This window comes from Dasypus novemcinctus, chromosome 27, assembly GCF_030445035.2.
Source record: "Dasypus novemcinctus isolate mDasNov1 chromosome 27, mDasNov1.1.hap2, whole genome shotgun sequence".
In the NCBI taxonomy this organism is placed as follows: domain Eukaryota; kingdom Metazoa; phylum Chordata; class Mammalia; order Cingulata; family Dasypodidae; genus Dasypus; species Dasypus novemcinctus.
Window position 1 is genome coordinate 44,261,058 of NC_080699.1, and position 14,112 is coordinate 44,275,169.

At 55.3% G+C, this 14,112-nt stretch overlaps 1 long non-coding RNA gene across 1 annotated transcript; it reads right to left on the reverse strand.

Moving 5' to 3' along the window:
- Positions 1 to 396: 396 nt before the first annotated feature.
- Positions 397 to 12,085, reverse strand: LOC139437759 (uncharacterized). The gene is made up of 3 exons (XR_011647672.1): positions 9,689 to 12,085; positions 9,186 to 9,279; positions 397 to 1,459 (listed from the first exon to the last, which is right to left on the reverse strand). It is a non-coding gene; the product is annotated as an uncharacterized lncRNA (long non-coding RNA).
- Between the last annotated feature and the right edge of the window lie 2,027 nt (positions 12,086 to 14,112).

The window sequence follows — 14,112 nt, forward strand, 5'->3', positions numbered from 1 at the left end:
GCTGGGGTCAAACAGCCCCGGGGGAGGTGCACCTCCCCCGCCCCAGCTGGGGTCAAACAGCCCCCAGGGGAGGTGCACCTCCCCCGCCCCAGCTGGGGTCAAACAGCCCCCGGGGAGCGCGCACCTCCCCCGCCCCGGCTGGGGTCAAACAGCCCCGGGGAAGGTGCACCTCCCCCGCCCCAGCTGGGGTCAAACAGCCCCCGGGGGAGCGCGCACCTCCCCCGCCCCAGCTGGGGCCAAACAGCCCTGGGGAGCGCGCACCTCCGCCGCCCCAGCTGGGGTCAAACAGCCCCGGGGGAGGTGCACCTCCGCCGCCCCAGCTGGGGTCAAACAGCCCCGGGGGGAGGTGCACCTCCACAGCTGATTGGCTAATACCTGCTGTGCTTCTCTGCAGCGGTGACTAACGAGGCTGTTCTCGGTTTCCACTACCTGCCCCTCCTCGCCGGGAAGGCGCCACACACCCCCGCGCTGGGACGCCGGCCTGGAGGGGCTTCTGGGACTCCGTCCCACCTGCCGCGCCCCTCTGGCCTCCTGCTCACAGCTGCACCTCCCGGCCCCTGCCCCCGGAGCAGCCGGGCCTGCTTCCTCCCTGCAGTTCTCCAACGCCCCCCTGTTGCCCGCAAATCCAGGCCGTGGGTCCTCCAGGGCAGCGTGCCGCCTGCCCTCCAGAGGTCACACGGGGCTCCCAGCCCGAGGCGCAGCCGGGAAGAGGGCAAGCTCCGCGGCGGCCGGAGCCCGGGGCGCCCGTGCCCCCGCCGGGAGTACGTTCCCGAGGCTGGGCTCCACTGACGAAGAACTCTCCCAGATGTTGCGTCATCGGATCCTCCTCTAATCAATCGTGATTGATTACCCCCACTTTTCCCAGAGAAAACCGGGGGGACATTGGGACCCCTATTCTGCTTAGATAAGGAAACAGAGGCTGCAAAAGCCGGTGTAACTCATGCACATTCGGTAAGAGGCAAAGCCAAGTCTAGGTCTGGTGATTTTCCACTCTACCGTGATCCAGCCCTCGCATCAGGATGATAAAGAACGCCCTCTGAAAACTGCCTCTGCAATCAGGAGCTCGAGAATGAGGCCAGCGCGGGGTTGGAGGCCACCCTCGTCATCTGGTGATAGATACCGCGCTGCGCCCTTCAGATTCCACTCATCTAACTCCCCTAACCGTCCTTCCGGGTAGGAGTAATCGGGACCCTCAGTTTGTGGTGCCCCGACCACGTCGCAGAGCTGCCCCTTGGGGGCCCCTCCAGCTTCTAACTGTTATCAACCCGGGGCGATTCCTTTACCTTTCTCCTTCTTTATGTCAAGGTTCGCATCTTTTAAGTGGCAATGATGAGGGGGCCTTCCTCAGAGGGTCATGTTCGAGTAGTGGGGTTGTGTGGATCATGGGTGGAAACCGCTCAACATCATGCCACGAGCTGCCACGACGCGTGAGCCCGTGGCAGTGCCCCCAGGACAGAAGCTGGGGAAAAGCAGAAAGTCGTCAGAAGGACGGGTCAGGAACGGGACTCGTGGTTTCAGCTTCCCAGATGGTGTGTGACCCAGAGGTGCAGGGTGGGGCAAAGAGTAGGTCTTGGGAGACGCAGAAGGAGCAGGGTCAGGGAGAGGCCAGGCAGCGTGCCCTATGCCCCTGCTAGGTATCCTTCTCCCTCCTCACCCAGCATAGCCCTCCAGCCGCCTGATCAATCGACTCTAAGACAATTCTGATTCTGAAAAGCAGAAGGCTCTGTAATTAAGGTTCTTTCCTTAGGGGGCTTGGAGAATCTGCTAAACACATCCAAACTTGTTCTCCAGAAACAAGTACCTAGACATCAGTACAGAGACCTGTTCTTAGAAGTTCAGAGGGAGGACATCTGATCACCAAGGGGTCCGTCTGACCTCAAATGTGTGAGTCTCCTTTCCACATAATTAGGAACCATCCTTATAATTATTATATGGCTAACACTGCAAAAGCAGGCCGCTTCCCCTTCCTTTTCAACTTCACGTCTAGGCTCTACCATCAGGAGTACACACAAAATGGATTTGGCTTTTCCAATTCAGGAAGGAGTACACACACACACATTTGCACACGCATACATATGCACATGCACGCACATGTACACACACACGTGGGAATGCATGTAGCCCCTCACGCCCATGCACGTGCACATCCAACACGCACGCACACCTGCCTACTCTCACACTCACAAGCACATGCACACTCACTTTCACAGTCACACAACCCCTCCCTCTCCCCTAAGAGACCCCTTGGACAATGCTCCTGGCAGTGCAGGCATCACCATGGAGGTTGCGATGGTGATGGCCATGGCTGTTGCTAAGGGACCCAGGAGCTGGGGCTGGGGAGCAGAGCGGGCAGCAGCCCAGCAGAGCAGGTGCCCCCCATGCCGCCTTTGCCTGGGCTTCTCAGGCCCGGGAAATGGTGCTCCCGGCTTGCTGCCATGGCAACGGCAGGCTCCTGAAAGATTCAGCATTGTCTGGGCAGATTTCCCCAGCTTGCACTTGCTTTTTCTTCTCCCTAAGTGGCTAACTGAGGTGTGAGAAGGGGCTGCTTTGAGTGGTCCAAGGGGCCCGAAGGGCAAAAGGTGGGTCACATGGGCTGCTTGGAGCAGGCTCCCTAGGAGTTGGGGCGGCCTTGATGGTCCAGGTCAGCTCCCAAGCAGAAGACCCAGCTGGTGGGAATGCAGGCCCCCAATTCCAGAGACACCCACCTTCCACTAGAGGCCCCTGCCCTGCCTGCTCAGCCAGCGCTATCTCCCGGCCCAAGAGGCCATCTTTGATGGCGCTCTGTAGTTGTGTTCCAGAGAAGCCGGCAGTCCGATGAAATCTACCCCTCCGAGGTGGCCATTCACAAGATGCGGAGAGGAAGGATCTTTTCCTCAGACCAGTGGGGAGGGATTGTAAGGGTAAGGGATTGGGAATTGACGGTCGCTGGGTCTAATTTAAATGAGGCTAAGGGATAGATGAAGTCAAGTTCGTGAAGCAGAGCAAGGCCTTGCTCTAGTCTCAGGATAACCAATTCAACTTAAATAGACATGTCTCCAAATAAGATATACAAGTGATAAATAAGCACATGCAAAGATGTTCAAAATCATTGCTCAACCAGGAATCAAACCAAAACCACAATGAAATACCATTTCACATCCATAGGATAGCTGTGAAAGAAAGAAAGAGAGGTAGGAAAGAAAGGAAGGAAGGGAGGGAGGGAGGAAGGGAGGAAGACAGAAAGAAAAAAGAAAGAGGAAGGGAGAGGGGAGGGAGGGAGAGAGGAAGGAAGGAAAATAATATGTTGGCAAGGATGTGGAGAAGTTGGAAATCTAGTCATCACTGATGGGGATGTAAAATGGTGGAAAGCAATACGGTGGTTCCTCCAAGAGCTGAACATATAAAACTACCATATGACCTAGCAATCCCACCACTTGGTATATACCACAAAGATATCAAGCAGGGACTTGAACAGAAATTTGTACACCAATGTTTGTAGCAGCATTACTCACAATGCTGAAAAGTGGAAGCAACCCATGTGCCTGTCAACCAATGAATGGGTAAACAAAATATGGTATATATACACAATGGAATATTTATCAGCCATAAAAAGGAATGAAGTTCTGATACATGTGACAACATGCATGAACCCTGAAGGCACCATGTTGAGGGAAGCCAGAAACAAAAAGACAAGGGAAGCGGCTGTGGCTCTATCAGCGGGGCTGTGGCTCTATCAGCTGGGCTGTGGCTCTATCAGCTGGGCTGTGGCTCTATCAGCTGGGCTGTGGCTCTATCAGCTGGGCTGTGGCTCTATCAGCTGGGCTGTGGCTCTATCAGCTGGGCTGTGGCTCTATCAGCTGGGCTGTGGCTCTATCAGCTGGGCTGTGGCTCTATCAGCTGGGCTGTGGCTCTATCAGCTGGGCTGTGGCTCTATCAGCTGGGCTGTGGCTCTATCAGCGGGGCTGTGGCTCTATCAGCTGGGCTGTGGCTCTATCAGCTGGGCTGTGGCTCTATCAGCTGGGCTGTGGCTCTATCAGCTGGGCTGTGGCTCTATCAGCGGGGCTGTGGCTCTATCAGCGGGGCTGTGGCTCTATCAGCTGGGCTGTGGCTCTATCAGCTGGGCTGTGGCTCTATCAGCTGGGCTGTGGCTCTATCAGCTGGGCTGTGGCTCTATCAGCTGGGCTGTGGCTCTATCAGCTGGGCTGTGGCTCTATCAGCTGGGCTGTGGCTCTATCAGCTGGGCTGTGGCTCTATCAGCTGGGCTCCCGCCTACCATATGGGAGGCCCTGGGTGTGCGTCCCGGGGCCTCCTTGTGAAGGCGGGCTCACCCACACACTGAGGAGAGCCGCCAAGAGCTGACTCAGCAAGGTGACACAACAACAACAAAAAAAGGGAGACAAGCAAAAACACAGAAGAGCACACATCAAATGGACACAGAGAGCAGACAGCACCCAAAAAAGCCACAAAGGGGGAGGGATTAAAAAAAAAAGATAAATAAGGTATGATCTTGCTGATATGAACTATTTAAAATAAGCATATTCCTAGAGACAGATAATAGATTACGGGTTGTAGGAGCTGGGGGCGATGCGGGGTGGGTAAGGGAAATGGGGAGTTATTACTTAAGAGATACAGAGTTTCTGTTTGAGGGGATGAAAAAGTTTGGGTATTGGGTGTTGGTAATAATAGAACAATGTTGTGACTATAATTAATACCACTGAATTGAAAACTTGAAAATTATTAAAATGGGAAATTTTGAGTTGTAAATAGATTACTACAAAAGTTTTTAAAAAATCACTTCATTGCTCTGGTTGTAGATATTATATAACATCATCATCTAAAAGCACCTTCATGGCTACTATTTACTAAGTGGTAATTAACAATGACCAATCTCAACTTACTCTTCAGAGAAATCTTTTGAGTGAAATCGTGTCCCCTTTTATAGACAAGGAAGCTGAGGACTGGACAGGTAAAATCACTTGCCCAAGGTCATGCAGCCAGGAGATTTGAGCTTGGGTTTGTTTCCATCTCTTAAGCAGTGACACTGTCTCCACTCTACTGACGGGTCAGCTGGCGGCAGAGGCCCCAAGCTAAGTGATGTGACCTGCTTACCTGCCAAGGTCAGAGGGAGAGGAGCCCCTCAGTATGGAGTTTGGCATTCACTAACTGGCCTGAAGTCCCTAAGTCCCTAAGTGAACATCTGCAACATGTGGTTTTTATTCCAGCAGCTTGATTTCTTTAGACTCTCAGGATCTACTGTGTTGACCACTTTGCATAATTGTTTTAACTTTTTTTTTTTAATGTGCTGGGGCCCAGCAGAGCTCTTGTTGCCCAGTGGAGACTCTCAGGAAGCTCCTACAAGGAAGAGGTCCTCTACAAGAAACACTGAGCCTTCCACTGCCAAAAAGCCAGGGGAGCATCTTGAGGAGGTTGGCTGGCTGCTCTCAGCAGCTTGGAGAGCAAAGGGAGGTAGGTAGGCCCAGCTGGGAAAATGGAAGCAAAGGGAACTTGCATTTAGAAGCACCTATTATGTTCTAGAAATTCCATAAATTTGCATAACTGTGATGGTTAATTTTATGGGCCAACCTGGCTAGTAGTTGTTAGTCAACCACTGGCCTACTTGTTGCCATGGAGGTATTTCATAGATGGGATTAGCATCTATAATCAGCAAGGTGGGTGAGCTGCATCCAATCAATTAGAGGTCTAGAACTGGGGGTTCTAGAACTGAGGGTTCCAGAATCAGAAAGAATTCTGTCTCAACACCACACCCTTCACTTCTCCCAGGCATCCCCTACAGACTCAGACTAAAGATTTCAATATCACTCCTCCAGGAATTTCCAGCCTCTGACCGGCTGTATGGAATTTGGACTTGTCAAGCCCCACAACCGCATGAGCTAATTCCTTAAAATAAATCTCTTTATATCACTAGCTCTTCCTCTACACACACACTTGCACACACATCCTTTAGATTCTGTTTCTCTGAAGACCCCAGATGGATACATTACCTCTACCATAAGCCTGTAAGGTTGATATTATTATCACCTCATATTATGGAGTGAGAAACTGAGTTCAAAGACCCGTCAGGGAACTTGGCCCTAGGCTTACAGGATTCAAGTCCACATTTACCCGGCTCCAAAACCTGTACTGTTTCTGTTCTGTTCTATGAGCCCTCACAGATATTAGCTGCTCCTCAGAGCCCCTTGAAGCCACGGATCCCCAATTCATCTTCTGAGCCAGAGGTCCACCTTCTTCCTCCGGCCCCCTGCCCACATGGCAGATGGGCGTCTTCATCCTCCAGCTATTTTATTTCTCTTTTCCCATTCTTCTGGCCCCCCTGGCTCAGGCCAAGCAGGAGTCAGGGCCAAAAAACCAGAAATCAGAAGCAGGCTCTCGTCCCCATCTCCTTCTCCAACTACGGGCAGAAGGGGGGCATCATTGGGAAAGTCTGGAGATGGGGTCTCAGTCCTCACCTGGCCCTGCTGCTGGGGAGGGCCCTCTCCACACCCACAGACCCACCAGGACCACCAGGCCAATGGGGTCAGGCAAGCAAATGTCCATACTGTGCTGCTTTCTTTCTCTGAGCTGGACACTCTTGGGCTCGGCCTGGCCTTCCTTTTCCATGCCAGAAGTGGGCCTCAAACTTAGCCTGTTTTGGGTGTCTTGTCCCTCTTTGGATCCTTTCTTAGGAGAAAGTTTGGAATCATTGGAAGAGTCTGAGATTGGGAGTCAGAAGACCAACAAGCTGGTTGATCTTGAACAAGTCACTTAATCTGTTTGGACCTTGGTTTCCTCTTCTGTAAAATGAAATGGTTGGACCAACAAGTCCATTCTAATATTCTGAATTGCTTCCCTGAGCTCTGTACCTCCTTAAGCCTATTCTACATCCCCCTTCCCCTACCCAACAGCCCCTTCCATCCCCAGCAGTCAAAGGCTCCTATCCTAGCCAGAGCCTGCCAAAGCATAAAGAGTACAAGGCAGCTGTTTGTTGGTACTATGGTTTTCTTTTCAGGCAGAAAGTGGAAGTTTAATTGTGTCCCAATCGGTACAAAAGCTGGGATGCTCAGGTCTTTTACACAATAGATTACATAAAAGCAGCTCACCTCTGATTTCCCTCTCCCTTTGTTCCTGCTCTTTTCCAATCACTCAGTCAAGTAATATGTATTAAGTGGATGTGTCTGCAAGGCACCAAGCAGAAATGTAATCCAAAATGACAAGGTCCTCGTCTGAGAGGAACTTACAATTCCACAAGCAGACAACACAGATAGGAGCATCAAAAGCAGACTCTGCCCTCGTGCACAAGGGGAAGGAGGGAGGAGTCTATAATGCCTTTTCGTGGCTTAATGCTTCTTTTACCCACTTTATTTGTTAAATCTATAATGATGCCATGTTTTTGGAGTCTGTCCTCAAGAAGGTAAGAAGAGCCTGCCTTCTCTTCTGCAGAGGAGATGGAGCTGCTCTAAGATGCCAGCACTCTGCTTCACAGAGCCGCCTCCCTGTGTCCCTGGAAGTGCCCAGCTAATTCCTGCTCCTCTGCCACCCAAAGGCCAGGCCCAGGGCGGGAAGGCTGTGGCACCTCAGCAGCATCTGCACAAAGGGGGAGACTCTGCCACCAAGGAGGTGGAGGGGCAGAGCTCTGCCGTCCTCTGCTCTGCGGGTCCCTGGGCTTTGAGGCACCCCTCCCTCCTCAGCTGCTTCTCAGAACTTCTTCATCAAGCCTCTTCCAAAACGGTGCTGCTCACTGCCTCCCTCTCCTTCAGTCCATCCCACTTCTGCTCCCTAAATAAGAGGTCCTCAAGAGCTCTTTATAATTTACCAAGTGCTCACATTCACGTTTTCTCATTTAATCTTCTCAACAATGCTGTGAGATAGGATTCTTATCTCTCTTTCTTGACAGATAAGAACCTCAGGCTCAGACAGATTTAGCAAGTTGCCCAAGACCTCACAGCTGGATCTAACTGAGCTCTTGGCACCAGATCCAATGTTTTTTGCTATCTCCCTCCTGGGTTTCTACAAGAAATTAGAGAGAGAAACTGTGTCTCCCCACTCAATTCACTCTCCGCTGAAATGTCTCTTCACACTGAAGAAGCCTGAGAGCTGAGCTCTGAGGAGACTTGGGAGGCTCCAATCAGCCCTCACCCCACCTCCTTTACACTGCAGGTGAGCCCAGAGCTCAAGTCAAGGAGGGAAAGAGGGAAGTGAATTTGGCTCAATGGATAGAGCATCTGACTACCACATGGGAGGTCCACGGTTCAAACCCTTGGCCTCCTTGACCCGTGTGGAGCTGGCCCACGTGCAGTGCTGATGCGCGCAAGGAGTGCCGTGCCACACAGGGGTGTCCCCCGCATAGGGGAGCCCCATGCGCAAGGAATGCACCCTGCAAGGAGAGCCGCCCCGCATGAAAAACACACAGCCTGCCCAGGAGTGGTGCTGCACACATGGAGAGCTGATGCAGCAAGATGACGCAACAAAAGGAGACACAGATTCCCAGTGCCGCTGACAAGAATACAAGTGGACACAGAAGAACACATAGCAAATGGACAGAGAGAGCAGACAATGGAGTGGGGGAGAGATAAATAAAAAATAAATCTTAAAAAAAAAGGGGGAGGGAAAGAGGGAGAACAAATGAAGAAGAGTTTTGGGGGCTGCCTTCCTGTCCACTTCCACCCAAGGACCAGGCGAGGCATCTCAGCCTTTCAGGTGAGGCTCCTGTTGGCAGCACAGAAGGTCAAAAACACAGTGCAGTTTTAAGGGTTTTTCAGGGTTTGGTTTTGTTTTAGACAGACATAAGAAAAAATATTAGGACTTTGGTCTTGGAGTCCCATGTGAAAACTGGGAAGCAGCTGGGTGTGGAAGCAAGGCCAAGATGGAGAGAGCAGGCAGGGGCCTTAGGGCCGAGCCCGTTCTCCCAGGCTGATGGGGTTGGCAGGTGTGGGCGGGAGAGGGGCGAGTCAGGAGCCTCCCTGCAGAGGGGAGGTGCTGAGGGGCCCAGGATGAGGCCTCCATGGGGATCAGCTGGGCTGGGGGGCAGGTCGGCCACAGCTGGATGCAGGGTCAAGTTGAGCCCATGCCTCTCGTAGTGTCCACAAAGAAGAGAGGCATATGGGGACTGGCCACCGTGAGGCTTTAGACCATAATCAAGGACAGCGGGAGGACACACGGCAGCAGAGCTCCAGCCCATTTCCACAGGAGCCCAAGGCAGGAAACCTCACCTGAGCCGCTCTTCTGCCACCTGAGACAGCACAGGCTCCTCTGGCAGGGAGAAGACAAAGGCCGGGGAGTCGGGCAGAGGCTCCAGGAGGTAACCTGTGAGTCAAAAGAGGGAAAGGGATGGAGGAAATGGAAGGGAGATGGGGCTAGAGGAGAGAGCTGAAGACTCCATGGACGCAGGTCACCTGAAGATGGGAAGAAGAAGGATAAACAGAGAAAGACGGAGAAACAACGGGATGGGGGACCCAGCATGCAAGGAAGAGGCCGTGGGTGCCCATCTCCCCTTTGCCGAGGCCTGTGGAAGCAAGCACCGGGGCTGACACGCGGCCACTCCCCGCCCGACCTGGCCGCCCTCTCGCCCTCTCTCCCGGGTGGAAAGGGTTCTGTCTCCCTCCACCGGGCTCCGCTCTCCCACAGGCTGCACGCTCTGTTCCGCTGGGCTTCTCGCTCCGCTTGTCCTTTAACTGCCACCATCAGTGCTTCTCCAGGTTCTCTGTTCACTCACCTGCCTCAGCTCGAGGTTGAACATCTAGAAGATGAGACTAATTCCAGCCCTGTCCCTCAAGGGCTGGGAAGTGCTTGAGGAGTGACTTTTCCTCCAGGTACCACAGCTTCCTCATTTATGCAGCTCCCGTGAGAGTTGTAAGGGGCAACAGAGATGTGAAAGCCCAGCAGGATGAGAGAATTTGGACCCCAAGTTTATTTCCAGGACTGAACTCTGTAACTCCCCTTGAGGGGTGCTGACCTTTGCCTCCAACGCTGGTGTCTCCTCAGTGCCACTGGCCACTCCATCACGGCTGCCGTGCCTGACCCCTGCACACCTACACACCTCTACATGCTTTACACACCTACACACCTCTACACACCTTGCACACCTCTACACACCTTACACACCCACACCTCCACATACCTTGCACACACCTCTACATACCCTACACACCTACCTTCCTCTACACACCACACACCCAGATACTCCTACATATCTTAAACACACACCTATAAATCTCTACATACCTTACCCACTTTATATACACTATACACACCTATGTACCTTAACTACACACCTCACACTTTATATACCTACACACCTCTATATACTTCACACACCAACACATCTAACCTAGACATCTTACACACTTAAACAGCTACACAACTTAAACACCTACACACCATACATCTATGCACCTTACCTAAACACCTTGCACACTTCCACACCTGTAAACCTTATGTACCTAAATACTGCTACATACCTCACACCTACCACCTTACACACCTTACACAATCCTACATGTTACATACCTATATACCATACACACCTATGCACTTACCTACACACCTTGCACACTTACACACCTTTACATTTTACATGCCTCTACATACCTTACTCACCTCTACATACATCACAAGCCTACAACCGTCCACACCTACAAACCTCTGCACACTTGACACACCTCTGCACAGTTGGCAGCTACCTTGTCCCACCACCGAAGAGCAGGCATTGCACCAGCCAAGCTGGCGTAGAAAGGTGAGAGGATTTACCAGCATTTTCTAGACAATTAATCCAGACTAAGTTCTGAGATGGGTGGAGAATTAGACTAAGAAATCTCACTCCTCAAACGGAACTAGGCCTTTACCATGTAGAGTAATCTAGGTGGCTTTTCAAGGAGGCATTGAATATGTACGAGTAAGGGGGTGGGGGGAAAATGAATTTGGGAAAAGCCAGCAGAGAAACAGGAGGAAGAAGTATGAATAAAGACAAGGGAAGGGAGAGACTCCAGGGTCCACTAGTGGGGGGGGGGGTGGAAATGGGGAGAAATGCAGATCCTGGAGGAGATGCTGGGAGAGACAGGCAGGCTGAGAGTTGCTGCCACAAGCCGGTGGAGCAGGCAGATGGAAGCACGGCGACAGAGAAGAGCGACCCAGGAGTGGGCAGGCAGCGAGGCCCCAGCAGCCAAGCCCTGTGGGTTTCCGCGGGAAGCAGATGCTTCTGTGGAGCAGCATCTGATGGCCACAGCACGTGCGTCCTGGTTGAGTGCAGGCCCAGGCAGCCTCCTGGGCAGCCAGCCTGAGCCTGGGGGAGGCGGACGGGGGGCAGCCCTACCTTGGGGGGTGCCACTGCTGCTCCCCCACCGTCCCCCAAGTTCCACCCACCCCCTCCATGTTCAAGTGGGTCCTGGTGAATGGCGGGCATCACTAAGTTGCCGCAGCACACACAGAAGCAGGCCGCGTTGGTGAGCGTGCGCCTAGCGGGCCCCTAGCCTGGAGGTGCGTGCCTGGTGTGCAAGCCGGCAGGGGCCGCGTGAGGACTGGCTCAGGCTGCTGGGGCCTGGAGCCCGGGGCCACAGCAGGGCGGGTGCGGGTGCTCTCTGAGCCAGGGCTGCAGTGAAGATAGATGGGGGCTTCGCAGGCACCCCTCCTGGGTGACCCCCCCCCCACCCAGGCCCAGAAATTCATTCCCCTTGGGGCGCCTGGGAGCGTCCTGAGGCTTCTTAGGGCCAGGAGGGTCTGGGGAAGGAGCAGAGGGTCTCCCGGGCTCAGGATCAGAAGAACCTTGGGCTTCCTGTGCTCATTCCCTCCCACAGTTCACCTGCCTCCCCACTGGGCTGAAGCTACATCTGCAAGACCCCTGGGCGAAAGGACCTGGGACAGGGAGATTTTCACCAGGCCCTGAGCCCTTTCCTGTTCAGAGGCAGCTCCCATCCCCACCACCGCCCCCAGGGCCCTCCTCAGCCACCACTGCCCCAAAGTCCCCCCCGCCCAGGGCCCTCCTCAGCCACCACCAACCCGAAGGCCCCCCCAGGGCCCTCCTCAGCCACCACCTCCCCGAAGGGCCCCCTAGGGCCCTCCTCAGCCACCACCTCCCCAAAGGCTCCCCAGGGCTCTCCTCAGCCACCACCTTCCCAAAGGCCCCAGGAACCCCCCTCCCCCCTATAGATCCAACCCCTTCCCCGCCCCGTGCGGAGCCCTGGGCAGCCCCATAGCAGCTCTGTAGAACGAAGGAGTCCCAAGGTCAAGGTGACTGCCAGGGCTCCCCTGAGCGGACCCAGAGCTAAGCGCTGGGAGGGAAGGTGCAGAGGGCGGGAAAAGGGGCTGGGGAAGGCGACCCATCCCAGTGAAAGGCAGGTAGCGCGGAGCAGATGGGCCAGGGAGAAGCAGAAGCTAAGTGGGAAGAGACGGGTAAACAGCAGACACGAGCCACCAGCCAAGCATATGCTCCTGCAGCAGGCACCCAGCACCCAGGCACGGCTGGGGTGCGGGAGGGACCGTGGACCCGCGGGGAGGGGGCACTGGGCTGGCTGTAGGTAGACCGCTGCCCGGTCAGAATTACTAACTCCATAAGGCTCCAAGGAGCCCAAGGGAAAAGGAGCTGCACCCAGGGCTGGCAAGGAAGGGGCGGGGGGGCAGGTGCTGAGGCGGGTGCCCAAGAGACTGGTCTCTCGCGGAAGAACCGTAGTTCCCAGATTCGGAAGCAGGGGCCGGGGCCAGCCCGGAGCCCCCGGAGCAGAGACCCGGTAAAGCCGAGCGGGCCCAGGAGCGGAGCCGAACCGGGAAGGGCTGCCTCCCCACCCCGGAAGCGCGGGCGCCGGCGGGGCTGCCGCGGGCGGAGGGGGCGGGGCGCGGGGGCCGGGCTCTGGTGACGTCATCCCCGGAGCCCCGCGGGGCGGGGGCGGGCGGGGGCGGGCGGGGGCGGGCGCGGGCGGCGCGCGCAGGCCCCACCCCGGCTGCGCGGCCCGGGCTGCGTCTGCCTCGCTCGCTCCAGGCCGGGGCTTCCTGGCCCAGCGGTGCGGAAAGCCGCGTGCCGCTGCAGAGCTGCGGAGGGGGGCTTCCCCCGTCCCCCCGAGTCACAGCCTGCAGAAAGCGGGGCCTGGGGTGCCCCAGAGTCACGGCCTGCGGGAAGTAGGGCGGGCTCACCTGCGGCCCCCGGCCGCCACTCCCACCTTCTCCTGGGGCAGCGCGTCCAAAAAACGCTCACCTGCTTGGCAACAAACCGGCAGTCCCGCTGGGATTGCTTCTCCGAACACTGCCCCAGGAAGGAATAACTGCAGGAGCGAGAACGCCCCGGCTTTAGCTGAACTCAAGAAAGAAAAGCCCTGCGCCGGGTCTGGAGACTGTGCCAAGCCCCACAGCCTGCCAGCCCTCCTGCAGAACGGCCCTGTACCTCTCGCATGCTCTGCTGGACGTAAGCCAACCCCGTGCCGGCTGCTGGCCTCGTCCCCACGCTGGCACGGGTCCTGGCCCCCTCCTCCCCTCCTTCAGGGCTGCCCCAGCCTGGAGCAGCTGCTGAGGCTTGGAGCATTCAGGCTCTGAACCAGGAGAGGTCGGTCTTCCCATGCCCACCTCAGATGTTAAGGTGTGGTTGGGGATTGCCTAGGGCAGCCCACCTACCCGCTCGGGGTGGCACGGTGCCAGGGCCAGCCCCGGCCTGTCTGTGCAACTCACCACACCCCACAGGGCTCCTGTTCTGCACTCAGCTGCTTGGCACAGCCCCGGGCCCAGGAGCGTAGAGAAGCATTCCCGCAGGCAGGCCGGTGAGAGCCCGGGGGCCCGGCATGCCCAGCGCTGACGCTCAGCTCAGCCCTTCCAAAGCAGTCAGCTCGGGGCGGCGGAGTGCCTGGGGGTGAGGCTGGGACCAGCGAGAGGAAAGCAGGGGCTGGGAGTCAGACTTGCACTCTGGTTCACCGAGCCCTGGACAAGAGGTTTATCAGGCCTGGCAAAAGCAGCGTTCAGGCCAGTTCTCACAGGGAAGTGCCACCCCTAGCTTTGCAGGCTCTAGAACTTACACGTGAAACAAATCGCCCTAATGACCTCATCGTCATGCATATCATGGTTTCCAGTGTGCTTCCTTATAGCTTAGCAACATTCGCATGGTGGAAATAAAGCAGATAGTTTTTTTTAAATGAAATTTTTTATTGTCTTTTTTTTTAAAGA